The following is a 16805-nucleotide window of genomic DNA, read 5'->3' as shown; positions in this document are numbered from 1 at the left end:
TTCTTGGTTCTCATAGCTCCTGATGTCCAGCTGTAAGTCTACCCTCCCTTCAATCACAGAAGTGATCTTATCTTGCAAACAACTCCTTTTCTAACCTCAACTATTTCAGGTTACTCGGCTGTCACACTATTTAATGTTACATATGACTGTCACACACAGCCAGTGTATATGGTACTGAATGCTACAGAGTGAAGAGAAGTGCTACAGAAGTGAACGGCAGATTTATCTTTCAACTTTGAGTCATCCAGAATAGCATTCTTTTAATTACAGAGTTAACAGCAGATTCTCAAACAATGTGCTAAGATAGCACTTCCTGGTTGCATCACAGGTTTCCCAGTTATCTCAATTTTAAGATGTTTTAACCATTAATAAAGTTCAGAGATAAACCTCTGGAACAGAGTCACTAGGGCCTTGCATGGTTAGAATTCTTTTGTACTAGAAGCTTAGTATGTTTTAATGATAACTAAGGATAGCAGTTGGCATGTGACTTTGTGTTAGAGAACAGCAAGATGATATTGCCAACAGGTGAGTATATTACATTATACCAGTATATGATACTATGTGAAACCATATAATTAAAATACATAAATATCATTCATAGACTTGCACTATGCTGACTTATTTATAAACCACAATAGATGGTGAAATTCCCTAGAAAGGAAACAACTAGCATAATATTCTGCCATTCAGGAAAGCATGTTGAACCAAAGACATTTCCTACAGACATCCAGGCATCTGTTTCTAAGTTGCTAGTTCTCTAGCATCCTCATTAATGAATATGGTGCCCATATGTGACAGATGTTCAGTTTGATAAGCTTAAAATGACCCTTTTCTTTTTTTTTAGCTAGTATGTGCATTCATTTCAGTAGTGATATTTATTTTGGATGAGAAGGCTGCTGCTGCTGCTGCTGCTAAGTTGCTTCAGTCGTGTCGGACTCTGTGCGACCCCATAGACGGCCGCCCACTAGGCTCCTCTGTCCCTGGGATTCTCCAGGCAAGAATACTGGAGTGGGTTGCCATTTCCTTCAAACAAGAGTTTATTAAATCCTTGGAATAATCACAGCTTGCCTATGAGGTAATGATGTCATTGATCACCATTTTTAAATTTAGTGAAAGTGAAGTCGCTCAGTCGTGTCGGACTCTTTGCAACCCCACAGACGGTAGCCTACCAGGCTCTGCCGTCCATGGGATTTTCCAGGCAAGAATACTGGAGTGGGCTGCCATTTCCTTCTCCTTTTTAAATTTAAAACGAGTTAAATTTAAGCTATGCAAAAGGAATCTACATAAAAATAGTGGTACTATTTTATCATTTTTTGCTCTACGTTGTTGTTTAGTCATTAAGTCGTGTAGGACTCTTTGAGACCCCATGGACTGTAGCCCTCCAAGCTCCTCTGTCCATGGAATTTTCCAGACAAGAATACTGGAGTGAGTTGCCATTTCCTCCTCCAAGGGATTTTCCCAACCCAGGGATCAAACCCAGGTCTTCTGCATTGACAGGCAGATTCTTTATCACTGAGCCACCAGGGAAGCCCTATAGCTACCCATAATTATATTCCCTACTTTCTTATTCAAGTTTCTTTCGAAACCAAACATATTCAGGACTTCCCTGGTGGTCCAGTGGCTAAGACTCTGCATTCCCAATGCAGGGGGCCCAAGTTCGATCCTTTGTCAGGGAACTATATCTCACATGCTGCAACTAAGAGTTTGCGTGCCATAATTAAGACCCGGCACAGCCAAACATATTCAGGTGTTTCAAAGAAGAAGTTCAGTGAGGAGTTCAAAATACACTCATGAAACCTGTGACTTGGGTAACACTGCTTTCACTGAAGCAAAAGAAAGAAATTGAGAGAGGAAGTTGTTCAGTTGCTCAGTTGTGTTTGACTCTTTGTGACCCCATGGACTGCAGCATGCCAGGTCTCCCTGTCCATCACCAACTCCCAGAGTTTATTCAAACTCACGTCCATTGAGTCAGTGATGCCATCCAACCATCTTGTACTCTGTCGTTCCCTTCTCCTCCTGCCTTCAGTCTTTGCCAGGACCAGGGTCTTTGCCAGGACCAGGGTCTTTTATAATGGGTCAGCTTTTCGCATCAGATGGCCAAGTATCGGAGCTTCAGGATCAGTCTTTCCAATGAATATTCAGGACCGATTTCCTTCAGGATGGACTGGTTGGATCTCCTTGCAGTCCAAGGGATTCTCAAGAATCTTCTCCAATACCACAGTTCAAAAGCATCAATTCTTTGGTGCTCAGCCTTCTTTATGGCCCAAATCACACATCCATACATGGCTACTGGAAAAACCATAGCTTTGACTAGATGTACCTTTGTGGGCAAAGTAATGTCTCTGCTTTTTAATATGCTGTCTAGGTTGATCATAGCTTTTCTTCCAAGGAGCAAGCGTCTTTTATTTTCATGGCTGCAGTCATCATCTGCAGTGATTGTAGAGCCCAAGAAAATAAAGTCTCTCACTATTTCCATTGTTTCCTCATCTATTTGCCATGAAGAGATTGGGCCATTTGCCATGATCTTAGTTTTTTGAATGTTGAGTTTCAAGCCAACTTTTTCACTCTCCTCTTTCACCTTCATCAAGAAGCTCTTTAGTCCCTCTTCACTTTCTGCCATAAGTGTGGTGTCATCTGCATATCTGAGGTTATTGATATTTTTCCCATCAATATTGATTCCAGACTAGCATTTAGCATGATGTACTCTGCATATAAGTTAAATAAGCAGGGTGACAATATACAGCCTTGACATACTCCTTTCCCAATTTGGAACCAGTGTGTTGTTCCACGTCCCATTCTAACTGTTGCTTCTGATCTGCATCCAGGTTTCTCAGGAGGCAAGTGGTCTAGTATTCCCATCACTTGAAGAATTTTCCACAGTTTGTGGGGAAAATCCACACAAAGGCTTTAGTGTAGTCAACAAGGCAAAGACTGATGTTTTTTCCTTGAATTCTCTAGTTTTTCCTATGATCCAATAGATGTTGGCAATTTGATCTTTGGTTGTTCTGCCTTTTCTAAATCCAGCTTGAACATCTGGAAGTTCTCGGTTCACATACTCTTGAAGCCTAGTCTGGAGAATGTTTAGCATTACTTTGTTAGAGTGTGAAATGAGTACAACTGTGTGGTAGTTTGAACATTCTTTGGCATCACCTTTCTTTGGGATCAGAATGAAAACTAAACTTTTCCATCACTTACCTAGAGCCACACATCCTGGAGTGTGAAGTCAAGTGGGCCTTAAGAAGCATCACTATGAACAAAGCTAGTGGAGGTGATGGAATTCCAGTTGAGCTATTTCAAATCCTAAACGATGATGCTCTGGAAAGTGCTGCACTCCATATGCCAGCAAATTTGGAAAACTCAGCAGTGGCCACAGGACTGGAAAAGTAGTGGAAGTAGTAAGAGGTAATAAGTGAAAGTGGTGGGAGGCAGAATTTGGGCTTTAAATTCTAACTCTGTCACTTATTAGCTGAACTACTGAGTGATTATTTAAACTTGTAAATCTCATTTTTCACAATAATGTGATGTGTAATAATGCGTTCACATGAGACTGTTACAGAATTAAATGAAAAAAAAAATTAAGTGCTTAACACAATGCCTAGTGTATAGCAAGTTTTCAATAAATCTTAGTGGAATCCAGAAGAGACCAAAATAACCTGGGAGACAATGAATAAACAAGAAAACAGGAAAAGAGGAAGACTGAAATATGAGAAGAATCATTGGTTTCAGAAATTCATCTGCAAGGTTATATTTTAACATATTTTAATGATACAAAAACATGAATAAAGTAAATATGTAATGGACAATCTGCTGCCCACAACATGTTGGCAATTGTCCTACTAATTTAAGACAATAACCTTAAAATCAGAGGCCTATCATTCTATTTACAACATCTATATACATTCTTCCTTTACGGACATTCATCCAAACACCCAGAGCAAAGTCTTTTCTTTGCAAACTAAAAAAATTAGGGAACAGACAAAGCTCATGGGACTGCATTCTCTGATGTTCTTTTCACAACTACAATAATATTCCTTGGTTATTCCTCTTCCTGTATTTCTTTCATTGTGGTGTTTTCTATCAGTCATTCCTCTGGGTTAAACACGTTGAGCTACAATGCTCTTTGAGGTTGATTATAAGAACAAGGTTCAATTTAAACAATGCTTGTCTAGTTTTCTGGTGAATTCATTTTCTTTCCTAATTATACTTGGAAGAACTTCTCAGCCTTTCATGGTGCTATGACTGGGAGTCAGCTTTGGACATTATTTTCATAATGTCACTTCAGAGTCTACAATATATTAAAACTGAATTGATGGAAGATGTTGTAGAGCTAATGTGATATGGTTCACCCGTTTAAGAAACATTTTAAATTATTCTTTCAAAAATAACCTCTAGCCCCACCTTTCCTCTAATTCTTTGCTTTGTAAAATAAGAGCCACAGAAATAATGAGTTGGTGGGGTGATTAAAATTGGAACAGTGAGGGCAAGCTACAGCTATCAGCATGTTTTATTAAACTTCCATACACTAGAGTGAGATAGGATTTTTAAACTATTTGTAGCTGTGCTTGCCAAAACCTAATTAACAGGATTAAGCTTCAGAGTTTCTCTTTTCCCATTGGGCAAGCTAAAATGACATTAAGAAAGATACCCCATATCTAATTTGAAACTAGTTTTATGCTACTATGTTTACGTCTAAACTTCAGAGTTAAGTTTAGAATACATCAACAGACTTAAAGCAATGACATTCTCCTAAATGGCTATTCCAGATTGATAACAAAATAATGAAATGGCAAATAATTTTTACTTTGAAAGTAACAGAACTAAATATAGATTGTCTTAAGAATAGAATAGTTTTAAACTTAGTAAATATTTTTATGAAGATGATATAAAAATATTTACTAAGTTGATTCTGTGAAATGTTATTTATGCTAACAGCATATTTTTTAAAATAATAGAAAGATATAAAAATATTTCATAATGTAAATTCTTGTTCTATTTATTATGCTAAAACTTTATATATATAGAATCATACAGTATGCACTTTCTTCTAGCTTCTTTCAGAGTAATGATTTTGAAATGTACCTATACTGTTATGTACATAAATAACCGTTTGTTTTTATTGCAGAGAAGTATTCCTTGGTGTGGATATGCCATTCTCCATTTGTTTATCCATTCTCATGATATATTATAAATAGATATAATGAATGCTTGTGTTATCTTCAGTTTGGGATTTGACAATTACAGCTACTATGAATCAGTTCAGTTCAGTCATTCAGTCGTGTCCAACTCTTTGCAATCCCATGAATCGCAGCACGCCAGGCCTCTGTGTCCATCACCAACTCCCAGAGTTCACTCAGACTCATGTCCATTGAGTCAGTAATGCCATCCAGCCATCTCTGGATGGCTTCCCCTTCCTCTGTCGTCCCCTTCTCCTCCTGCCCCCAATCCCTCCCAGCATCAGAGTATTTTCCAATGAGTCAACTCTTCGCATGAGGCGGCCAAAGTACTGGAGTTTCAGCTTTAGCATCATTCCTTCCAAAGAAATCCCAGGGCTGATCTCCTTCAGGATGGACTGGTTGGATCTCCTTGCAGTCCAAGGGACTCTCAAGAGTCTTCTCCAACACCACAGTTCAAAAGCATCAATTTTTCGGCGCTCAGCCTTCTTCACAGTCCAACTCTCACATCCATACGTGACCACTGGAAAAACCATAGCCTTGACTAGATGGAACTTTGTAGGCAAAGTAATGTCTCTGGTTTTCAATATGCTGTCTAGGTTGGTCATAACTTTCCTTCCAAGGAGTAAGCATCTGTATACAAATCCTTGGACATCAGAGTTTTGTGTCTCTTGGGTAAATCCCTGAGGGTAGAATGGGTGGATCAGGGGTGTTCGCTGAACTTCCTAAGAAACTGTCAGTTGTCCACTGAGATTGTACCTGTTTACATTTCCTCCAGGAGTACATGGGAATTTCAGTTGCTCTACGTTCTGTAAGGTCATACATATAAACCATTAAAGAACTCATCAGTGATAGCTTTTCACAAGAAGAAATGTTAAAGGAAGTCCTTGAAGCAAAAAGAAATGATACCAACTATAAATAGGGATTTACACAGAGCAAGAACGAGAACCAGGAGTGGTTAACGACATTGTGATCAGATTATTTTGAAGTCCTTCATCAGGTAGCATCCATATCTCAATCACCTGTAAGCCTGTTTCTAAGTTACTTGTTTTTAGTTTTGATATTAACTTTGTGTTCTAGCCATTTTTATTAAATGCTAGTTACTCTATAGTAAAACAAATTGAGAGGCTTAGCTGATAATACATTCCTCCGGACAAGACTGTATTTATCTTTGCTACTGTGCTGAAACAACAGAGGCTGAGTTAGAACTGGTCCAAGTCCTGGCTGCACTGCAGCCCTCTGGCACTTATTCCATTCAAGTTTGATTTGGACTCGACCCAGAACTTTGCATATTCTCCTCGGCTCCTCCCCGTTTCAGGCCCTGAACTGTAATTTTTGTCTTGTGAGACAGGTGATAGCTCTGTTATGCTTTTCAGAGGCTTCCCACCTAATTTTTACATCTCTTGCCCCATAGAGCCCAGAATCTGGCAAATTATTTTCAGGGGAAAATTAACCACATGCTTGGGGCTGCCAAGTTTTCTGGTAACTGCAAGTTTTCCTCTGACCTCCAGCAGCACCCTCTGTGGGCTCAAAGCTTAGATTCTGAGCACCTTGTGATTACCCAGAGCCATCCAACCAAGGAACACCGTGGTGCAGAAATTATTTCACCTCTGATTAAAAATGTCTGTATGATCTCTTAATTCTGACCATGGACAATTACCAAGGTTTTCCCTGACAGATCTCTGCACAGCCAGGGTACTGGTCTCTGAAGGGAGTTGCAGTCAAGGACTTGGGTCCCTCTGCCCGGCCATGCACTTCACATATATAAATTCTAGCTCCAGTGCCTTCATTCCTCAGTCTCTTTATCCAAGGTGTTGGGTAGCTGTGTCAATGTCTCCTTATGTGTGGAGGGGGCACTGTTTCTCTCCAGTCTGACTCAACACCCACTACATTCCACTACTGCCCTTCCCCCTCACCTCCCCACAACCACACGGTCCATCAGACTGTGGGAGCCTTCCGTTCAGGGCTCCTTCAACTGGGGGACACACCCACATCTGTGCTGATCGCCCAACCTTCAGTTCAGTTCAATCGCTCAGTCATGTCCAACTCTTTGTGATCCCATGAATCGCAGCACTCCAGGCCTCCCTGTCTATCACCAACTCCTGGAGTTCACTCAACTCATGTCCATTGAGTCGGTGATGCCATCCAGCCATCTCATTGTCTGTCGTCCCCTTCTCCTCCTGCCCTCAATCCCTCCCAGCGTCAGGGTCTTTTCCAATAAGTCAACTCTTCGCATCAGGTGGCCAAAGTATTGGAGTTTCAGCCTCAGCATCAGCCCTTCCGATGAACACTCAGGACTTGTCTCCTTTAGGATGGACTGGTTGGATCTCCTTGCAGTCCAAGGGACTCTCAAGAGTCTTCTCCAACACTACAGTTCAAAAGCATCAATTCTTCGGAGCTCAGCCTTCTTCACAGTCCAACTCTCACATCCATACATGACCACTGGAAAAACCATAGCCTTGCCTAGACGGACCTTTGTTGGCAAAGTAATATCTCTGCTTTTGAATATGCTATCTAGGTTGGTCATAGCTTTCCTTCCAAGGAGTAAGCATCTTTTAATTTCATGGCTGCAGTCACCATCTGCAGTGATTTTGGAGCCCAGAAAAATAAAGTCTGACACTGTTTCCACTGTTTTCCCATCTATTTCCCATGAAGTGATGGGACCAGATGACATGATCTTCGTTTTCTGAATGTTGAGCTTTAAACCAACTTGTTCACTCTCTTCTTTCACTTTCTTCAAGAGGCTTTTTAGTTCTTCTTCACTTTCTGCCATAAGGGTGGTGTCATCTGCATATCTGAGGATATTGATATTTCTCACGGCAATCTTGATTCCAGCTTGTGCTTCTTCCAGCCCAGCGTTTCTCATGATGTATTCTGCAAAGAAGTTAAATAAGCAGGGTGACAATATACAGCCTTGACGTACTCCTTTTCCTATTTGGAACCAGTCTGTTTCATTTTTGGCTTGGTGCAGAATCAACTTTATCCCTCCCAGCTCAGCGGAGGTCCTGACCACTATGGCTTCAGCTTTTTCCTCATGTCTTGTCCCTCAACTGCTGTTCTTTGTATTTTATCTGGATTTCAGCTATTTTCCACAGAAGAATTGTTCTATTACTATCTAATCTATCCTACCCAAAGAGTCATTTCTACCCTCTGCATTCTGATTTAACATCCTGACAGTAGCACATAACACCTCTGATTACATTTCATTAACTACTTCAAGTGTGTCTGGGAAATGTGTAGTCCTGTAACTGAGAACACCGTCATCCACGGTTCTGGTCGTAAGGATGAGGGGGAAGTGGTTATGAAGGCAACTACCCATCTCCACCACAGACTTCCCTTTCCTGCCCTGGTGCCTTGTTGCCTTTTCTACCTGCCCCTCTTCACACTCTCTTGTGCAGGCTGACTTGACTGCATAAAATGTTGAGTTCCTATTCACAGGGTTGCCTGAAGTTGGTGGCATGGTCAGAAACCAGGTAGGTGATAAATTATCAAACCTGGTGGGATTTTAAGTGGCTAAAAACAAACAAACAAAACATGTTTACAGTGGGGAAAGGTATATACCTTGCAAATTAGAAGTACATTGGACTAATTTGTGGCTGAACTTTCAACAGTTAACGTATTCTCAAAAATGGTGTAATTTTGACTATTTAGTTTTTTTCCTCTACATATGTAGACTGCTTTCAAGATAAAATTAACTGTGATAGTCATCCTAATTTCAGGCAGTTAATTTTTGATCACTGGAACTTCATATGTACTTATTTCTATGCCTTGGTTGTTGATAGAAAATAAAATAACTAATGTTATACAAATAATTAATGCTTCCCAATGTTTATGACCAAAATGTACAGAATGATTCGTATGCTTCACAAGTGAATATTTAAATATGACATTGATTTCTGATAATACATATATCTAGTAGACTGGATGAATAAGTTTATTAGTAAACTCATCTTGTAAAAACCTTTTAAACTTCAACTAATATGTAATACTCTTAAAAGATATACTACAAATAACTTTCACATCATGCATCTAGGAGCCTCTGTCACAAAGGTCATTCCCTTAAAATATATAAAGTGTTTACCAATAGTTGTATATCATATGTAGGTCTTACGTAGATTATATGTAGCTGTTACAGTATCAACTCTTCAATAAACGCTGGAGGTACTCCTCTTACATGAGAACAAAAATGCACTATGCCAGCTTGAGTCAAGGGATGGAAAGTATCCCACTCATTTTCCTAGGAATAATGTGACATAGAGGATTATTAACCAGATATTGAAGAAGAGAAATGGCAAAAAAGGGAATCCTAGCGTGTCATAGAGAAAATAACTTCAGGAAGCAACTCCGAGACTCTGGGACAGCAGGAAAGAGTCTGGAAATGTGGAAATCTGCAGGAGCTTGATTCGGACCTCCACAGTGGAAACTACCGGGCTGCTGCTTGTGCCGTAGAAGCTCAGGAGGAGACCATGGAGCTGGATTGGAGACCTAGGAGGTGGCTGAACCAGCCAACTGGAGCAGATGCTCCTTACTGAGCACAGTGAGGTTTGTTCTCCAAGTGTCAGATCTGCCAATCAGCAACAGCCAGGGGAAAAGGCACCACTGGGTGACTGATAGGATGGCAGGGAAACAGGAAAACAGACCAGCACCGTCTCTCTACCACCACCTTCTGGCACAGCTGGAACCATTTGCCAAAGGGGAAGTGTGGTCTGCAGGGTACCAAGCTTAGCACCCCAGAGAGGAACAAAAATGGACTTGACATTTCTTGACATTTCCTCTCAAGCCCCAGAAAGGACTTGGAATGGAGAGTAAAGAGCTTAATAACTGGCACAAAGATCCTATATATGTTACTAAATGAGATGCAGGACTACACATTGTTGAATTGATGGTTTGATATTCACTCTGTAAGATTTCATTTGGTGGAGGATATTATTAGCATAGTTAAATGTGGACCAAATAAAACAAGTCTGAAGTCATGTCCCTAAATTTCAAATGGAAACCTATTCTCATGATGAGAAACTGAAATAAAAGAAGAGAAAAGCCAAAGTAGGTTTAAACTATAAAAGTCATTTGTGAACAGATATATTCTTTTTTCTGAGACAGTCTTAATTTCAAAAATTAAGCAAGAGTTTACATTTTTCCCCTCGTAAATATATAGGGCACATGTTGCATGTGTGTGTGTGTGTGAAGAATTTTTCATATATATCTAGAAATGTAACATAATCCTGACTGAGATTGAGAGGTTTTAGATTGAGGAAAAGTAGATCATCTTAAACGAGACTCTAGCTTAACTTTTCTCTGGCCTCTGGCACAGATCCTTAACAAGTGAACCACAACTTTTAGTAGAGAGAAGTGAGGATGACATTTGGCTGATGCAGGAATATATTTTGGTTACATTCCACCTCATTGTGGAAGAAAAAAAAAGTGAATGTTCAAGCAAATAATATAAATGACTTAAATATATAACTTCAGTTGTCATAGGCAACCTTTTTCTTCCAAGGGGAAGAAAGGATAAGAAACATATGGAAAAAAAGACACAAGATCTAAAAGTATGCACAAGAGAAATCTCAGAATAACAAGAACACATATGCTTTATGCAACTAATCAGCAAACTACCAGCCAAAAAGCTGTATCCCTCCATGGATTCTCATTCACTTCTAAGAATACTTTCTGTAGACCCATTTACCCTCCAGCTGGCAAGGAACAAGTAAAGTTAAAACTGTTAGGAACACAGGATAACAAGAATAATTTCAAGTAATTCCAGGGAGGCAGCGGTGGTGCTAATCACTCCTCCTGAGTTCTACTTAAACATTCTCTGTTGTCAGAGGAAAGAAAACTATTTTGTTGACTCAGTTATAAAATATATGTTAGCATTTATCATGGAAACTGTATATTATACTCACATAATTTTTTTTTCCAATTGGTCACCCTCTGCAGAATTTAAGATAAAAACTGTGTATTTATTGACTTTATAAATGTATTTTTTAAAACCTTCCCATTTCCCATTATTGGTTTCAATGATAAAGTCCCACTGATGCTCTCTATATATTGTTAATTTCCTTAAATAATTGCCTGAACTCTGCAAGTTTTTGCTTTGCTTTGTTTGACTTTTCTATTCTTTGCCTTTGTTTTGATGTGAGAAACATAAGAAATCCAAACTCAGAGGTTTGTAACATTTGGAACTTTTTTAATGATACTATAAATTCCTAAGTTCCTCTTCCACTATTTAAAATGAAAATCAAGAAGAGACTTAAAGAGGGAGACTTTGGGTGGGTTTATGGGGAGTAAAGTAATAAAGCAAGCAATACACGAATGACAAAAGGACAGATAAAAATTCTCATCATTTATGAGAAACTGATAACTGTAAAACAGCAACAACAAAAACACAGAAAACAAAAATTAGTCCATAGATTCTGGTGGTTATTACTGCACTGCATTTTCCTTAAGTTCTTTTTTTTTTTAAATTTCATATTATTTTATTTTGTTAATCAGTAGACTGACAATGTTATGACAGTTTCAGGTGAACAGTGAAGAGACTCAGTCATACATATACACATATCCATTCTCTCCTAAGCTCCCCTTCCACATTTTCCTTAAGTTCTGAGAGCTGAAAAACAAAAGTTACTTTTCATTATTAACTTCTGACTTGTAAAATCATGTGTGTGTTAGTCACTCAGTCATGTCTGACTCTTTGTGACCCCATGGACTGTAGCTCGCCAGGCTCCTCTGTCCATGGAATTCTTTAGGCAAGAATACTGGAGTAGGTTGCCATTCTCTTCTTCAGGGAATTGTCTTGATCCAAAGATCAAACCCCAGTCTCCCACATTGTAGGTGTAGATTCTTTACCATCTGAGCCACCAGGGAAGCCCAGCTGTATGATAATCTGTTCACCAAAATTTGAGATTCTTTGTTACTGGCAACTTTTTATAAGTATCCAAACGGAGGGAAAATACATAATTAAAAAATTACTGGATGCAGAACTTTATGCATCCAGGGAAGTCACTCTTGCTAATATCTTTTAGATATTCTATTTTTTGCTTGCTTACCTGTCAGTAATTATTAAGAAAAATGTTTTAATTATAATCTCTTAGGGATTTCCTGCTATAGTTCCATCATTTTTGCTTCATATATTTCCAGGCTTATTTAGATGCATAATCTTAACATTGCTACATCATCTCAGTTAACAGAACATATTCTACTCCACAAGTTCTGCTGTTTTTTTATTTTACCTGGCTTTGAAATGAACTTCTGAAAGTTCATTTCTCTCTCTTTGAGATTCATGTCTAGATATCAGAACTTAAACTTTAATTCTGCATATCAACCTTTCTATTATATGTTCTATTTCTTTCTTTTTTCCTCTTTCCCTCTAGGAGTTTTCCTCAGAGAAGGCAATGGCACCCCACTCCAGTACTCTTGCCTGGAAAATCCCATGGATGGAAGAGCCTGGCAGGCTGCAGTCCACAGGGTCGCTAAGAGTCAGACATGACTGAGCGACTTCACTTTCACTTTTCACTTTCATGCATTGGAAAAGGAAATGGCAACCCACTCCAGTATTCTTGCCTGGAGAATCCCAGGGACGGGGGAGCCTGGTGGCCTGCCATCTATGGAGTCGCACAGAGTGGGACATGACTGAAGCGACTTAGCAGCAGCAGCAGGAGTTTTCCTAACTGGTTGTCTGATACCTTAATTAATTCTTCTGCTTTTTATATTAAATAGTCTTCTATTTATATTGCACTGTTTACTTACACTATTATTTTTAACTTCATATTTCTACTTTTCAATTTTTTTCTGGATTCTTCTACTGTTGTTTCATGTTATTAATGTCTTCCTCTATCTTTATTAACATGTTTGTTTGGAAAAATTTAATTTCTTTGTCCTTCTCTTAAAATATTTCTAGTTTGGTTGGGATCTATAGTACAATGGGGCATTTTCCTTCTGAAAAAGTTGTGCTCCTCAATGTTTTCATAGTACTTTTGCCTGTGAGCTCATTTTTCCTATGGAAAGTATTGGTTATTCTGTTGAAATGTGCATAAAAGTCAGACACCAGTTTGAGTCATTATTTATGAGCTTAGGAAATGCACAGTGAAGGATCCTTAGGTTTTGAGTTCTAGGCACTAGATACCATAGTCAACTTCACAAAGCAACTGCTTAGGTTCTGATCTCTTTTGAAGGAGGGTCTGCATCAGGAAACACTCTTAGATAATAAGTCACTTGTTCAGTGATGAACCAGGAGGGGTGGTGGTAGGTGGGGTGAGAAAGTGATAACCTAAGGTAAATTAGTTCATTTCCATCTCATTTCTCATATGGGCTTCAGGTGGCTCAGCAGTAAAGAATCTGCCTGCCCAACAGGAGACGTGGGTTTGATCCCTGGGCTGGGAAGAACCCCTGAAGAAGGAAATGGCAACTTACTCCAGTGTTCTTGCCTGGAAAATTCCATGAACAGAGGAGCCTGGTGAACTACAGTCCATGAAGTCGCAAAGAGCTGGACACGACTTAGCGACTGAGCACACACGCAAGTAGGTGAACAAAAATTAATTTCATAGTGGACATTAGAGATATTTCTCCTGGTTGGCCATCACATATGTCACTGCTGAAACCATACTTTTCACATCAGTTAGCTTGCATATGTTTTAGTTGTATATCAAGCATGTATTCCTAAATGTTACAAAGCTAGGTGCTGGCTGAATTTTTTAAAACTCATTTTCAATGAACTTTCACCTATGTGTGTACCCTGTGTAACCACCACACTTGTAAAATATATAACATTTCCAGGTGGGTCAGTTTTTGAGGGAAAAAAATCAGTTTGAAGTTTTTTATGCTTTTCCTCTGTATTTTCTCCAACATTAATACTTTTCTGCTCAAATTGCACAATTTTGATTCCCAAATTTGTAAATAATTATTATAGTTACTGTTCATATAACAAGTGCACTTTAAAGTTACCTCTTTCCTATAGAAAAAAATAATTGTATAGTTTATCACAATGCTACCTTTCTTCTGGTGAGAACTTATGAATTTGTCTAAATTAAGGGCAGTAGGTAGGTTTTCTTCGAATCAATTCAATAGGACTCAGTTCTTGCAGGTGGCAAAAAAAAAAAAAAAAAGTAAAAATTCTGGAGATATCTTCCTAAAACATCCAAGAAAGTGATTCACTGGCAACTAAATTTTTGAATGTGAAAATATTAACATCTTTTATCCTTACTAACAAAAGTTGAAAATTTCAGTTTTGCATACCATTTAAAATTATTTGTGGATAATATTCTGTCACTTTTACAACTGCTGAAACAATAAGTCAAAGAAAAACAGGCAAAAGAAAAGAGGTAGCAGAAAGGCCAAAGCTTGAAAGTACAGAACTATTTAATAAGTCATTGCCAAAACTGCAACACAATTATCTCCACAAGGCAGTGTTAATTCACATCCTTCAAGTATTAAGTTCTGAACAGCAGCATAAATGGTTACAAAAACAAAATTCTATTCAACTGGGTAATTGAAGAGTAGCTGCATGTGAGTGAAAGTTGCTCCGTTGTGTCTGACTCTTTGCGACCCCATGGACTGTAGTCCATGGAATTCTCCAGGCCAGAATACTGGAGTGGGTAGCCCTTCCCTTCTCCAGGGGATCTTCCCAACCCAGGGATCGAACTCAGGTCTCCCACATTGCAAGCAGATTCTTTACCAGCCGAGCCACCATAAATAAGCTAAAAGCCAAAAGCCCAAGGAAGTGACATTATGATCAAATCACAAATACATATATGCTCATTTCTATAAAAATTCCAAAGAATACTTGGCTGTGCAACTACCACTGCTAAGTCGCTTCAGTCATGTCCGATTCTGGGCGACCCCATAGACGGCAGCCCACCAGGCTCCCTCGTCCTTGGGATTCTCCAGACAAGAACACTGGAGTGGGCTGTCATTTCCTTCTCCAATGCATGAAAGTGAAAAGTGAAAGTGAAGTCGCTCAGTTGTGTCCAAATCTTAGCAACCTCATGGACTGCAGCCTACCAGGCTCCTCCGCCCATGGGATTTTCCAGGCAAGAGTACTGGAGTGGGGTGCCATTGCCTTCTCCTGGCTGTGCAAAAGCTCATCTAAATGACAATTCATAAAAATTGAGCCCATGTATATTTAATGAGTAAAGATTTCAAAAGATAAAATGAGATGAGACTGCCTAGAAAATGGAAATCAGAGGTCTAAAGAAGTTCTCTATCAAATTCAATCGAGATTCTCAGTCTTTGTGTTTATTCTATTTACATAAGAACAGAGATGGACAAATAGTGCATGAGTCCCTGTAAGCTGTACCCAGCACCTTTTTCCCAGATTGTTTTGTTCGCCACTGTGAGCAGGAAGCTGGCCTTGACTTTCTTCACTGCGTTACAGCTGATGTCTATGGGAGTTAAAGGTCTAAGACAATGTTTCCACACACGAGACTGTAAATAGAGAAACAATTGAGCTGCTGTTTGAATGAAGTTTAGCTTCCTGAACCCAAAAAGAAAAGTCACTCTCTTTCTGAAACCTCAGCTGCTTTGGGGACATGATGGGATGGAGTAACAGTGAAATGAATACAAAGTTATTTTGGAAATTGGCTATCAGCTCCTTAATTTCCACACAAAAGCACTATGTGTACTTTTTCATATGAAAAGCGGGCTTGGTGCTACAAGCTTCCAGTAAAGAGTCTACTTGTTTTATTTTTCAAGATAGTACTAAGTATAACTTTGGCAGTATATTTCAAACGTATCTACAAAGAGCAGAGCTTATAAGAAAAGTGTATTGGAATCCTTTGGAAATCCCAGGAAACACCAGCATTGTTTCTTTTATGTGTTTGTCAAGTTGTAAAGTTAAGTCTGGACTCTTTGCTATTGGCTTTAGTGCCATCAATGGTATAAAGAGGTATTGGAGGCTCCTTCTTTCAGAGCTGTATTTAACACTCTCCAGAGGACAGCCTGCCATGGGAAGTGCTCAGTTAATCACCAGGGATGGGAAAGACTTTAGTGACAAGAGCTGATTGCAATCTTGTCAGAACCTAGCAAAGCAGCTGCAAAACTGCTTTCCCACAAAACTCTAACAGTAACTCTAACTTGGGCTTCGTGTTATCATTGTTTATCTTTACTTTGTGTTGTTTTACTGTGAATATGCTGACACTACTGCACGGAGACTAGAGATCACCAATAGGTAGAAAGTCGTAGGAAAACTGAGATATATTTAGAGGAATATTGGTGGAATGTTATTAATACAGCATTATTGCTGTACTCAGGTGATTTTTGGAATACATCTGGAATTCATGTGGCTAAATAGAAAGGCCAAGGAGAAAATATTGTTGACAGTTTGAATCTAAATTTGTCTAGATATTCTAGCTCTGATTACATAATATCTAGTTATTCATTGCTGCAGTTAATTTTTAACCTAAATTTTGGAGACATGGAATGGACAAACCAATTATTTCTCTGTTAGAAAAAGCAAGCATTATATTTACACTTTGGATATTGGAGAAATCAATCCAAATCTACTTCTGTATCTCGTGAAGAAACTACAGAGACTTAAGCTCAGATATCATATTCAAAACAATTTATTCGAAGTATGATAAACAAACACCTCTATTATTTTACAAGGAGTATACATAATTCAGTGTTCATTAAATTGTTTCATCT

At 38.9% G+C, this 16805-nt stretch overlaps 1 non-coding gene across 1 annotated transcript; it reads left to right on the top strand.

Annotated features, from left to right (window-relative positions):
• The first annotated feature begins 1603 nt into the window (after window positions 1–1603).
• On the top strand, window positions 1604–1676 carry TRNAG-CCC (transfer RNA glycine (anticodon CCC)). The gene has a single exon. It is a non-coding gene; the product is annotated as a tRNA-Gly (tRNA).
• Window positions 1677–16805: the final 15129 nt, after the last annotated feature.

This window comes from Bos javanicus, chromosome 27, assembly GCF_032452875.1.
Source record: "Bos javanicus breed banteng chromosome 27, ARS-OSU_banteng_1.0, whole genome shotgun sequence".
NCBI lineage: Eukaryota > Metazoa > Chordata > Mammalia > Artiodactyla > Bovidae > Bos > Bos javanicus.
This window is presented reverse-complemented; position numbering and strand designations above follow the sequence as displayed.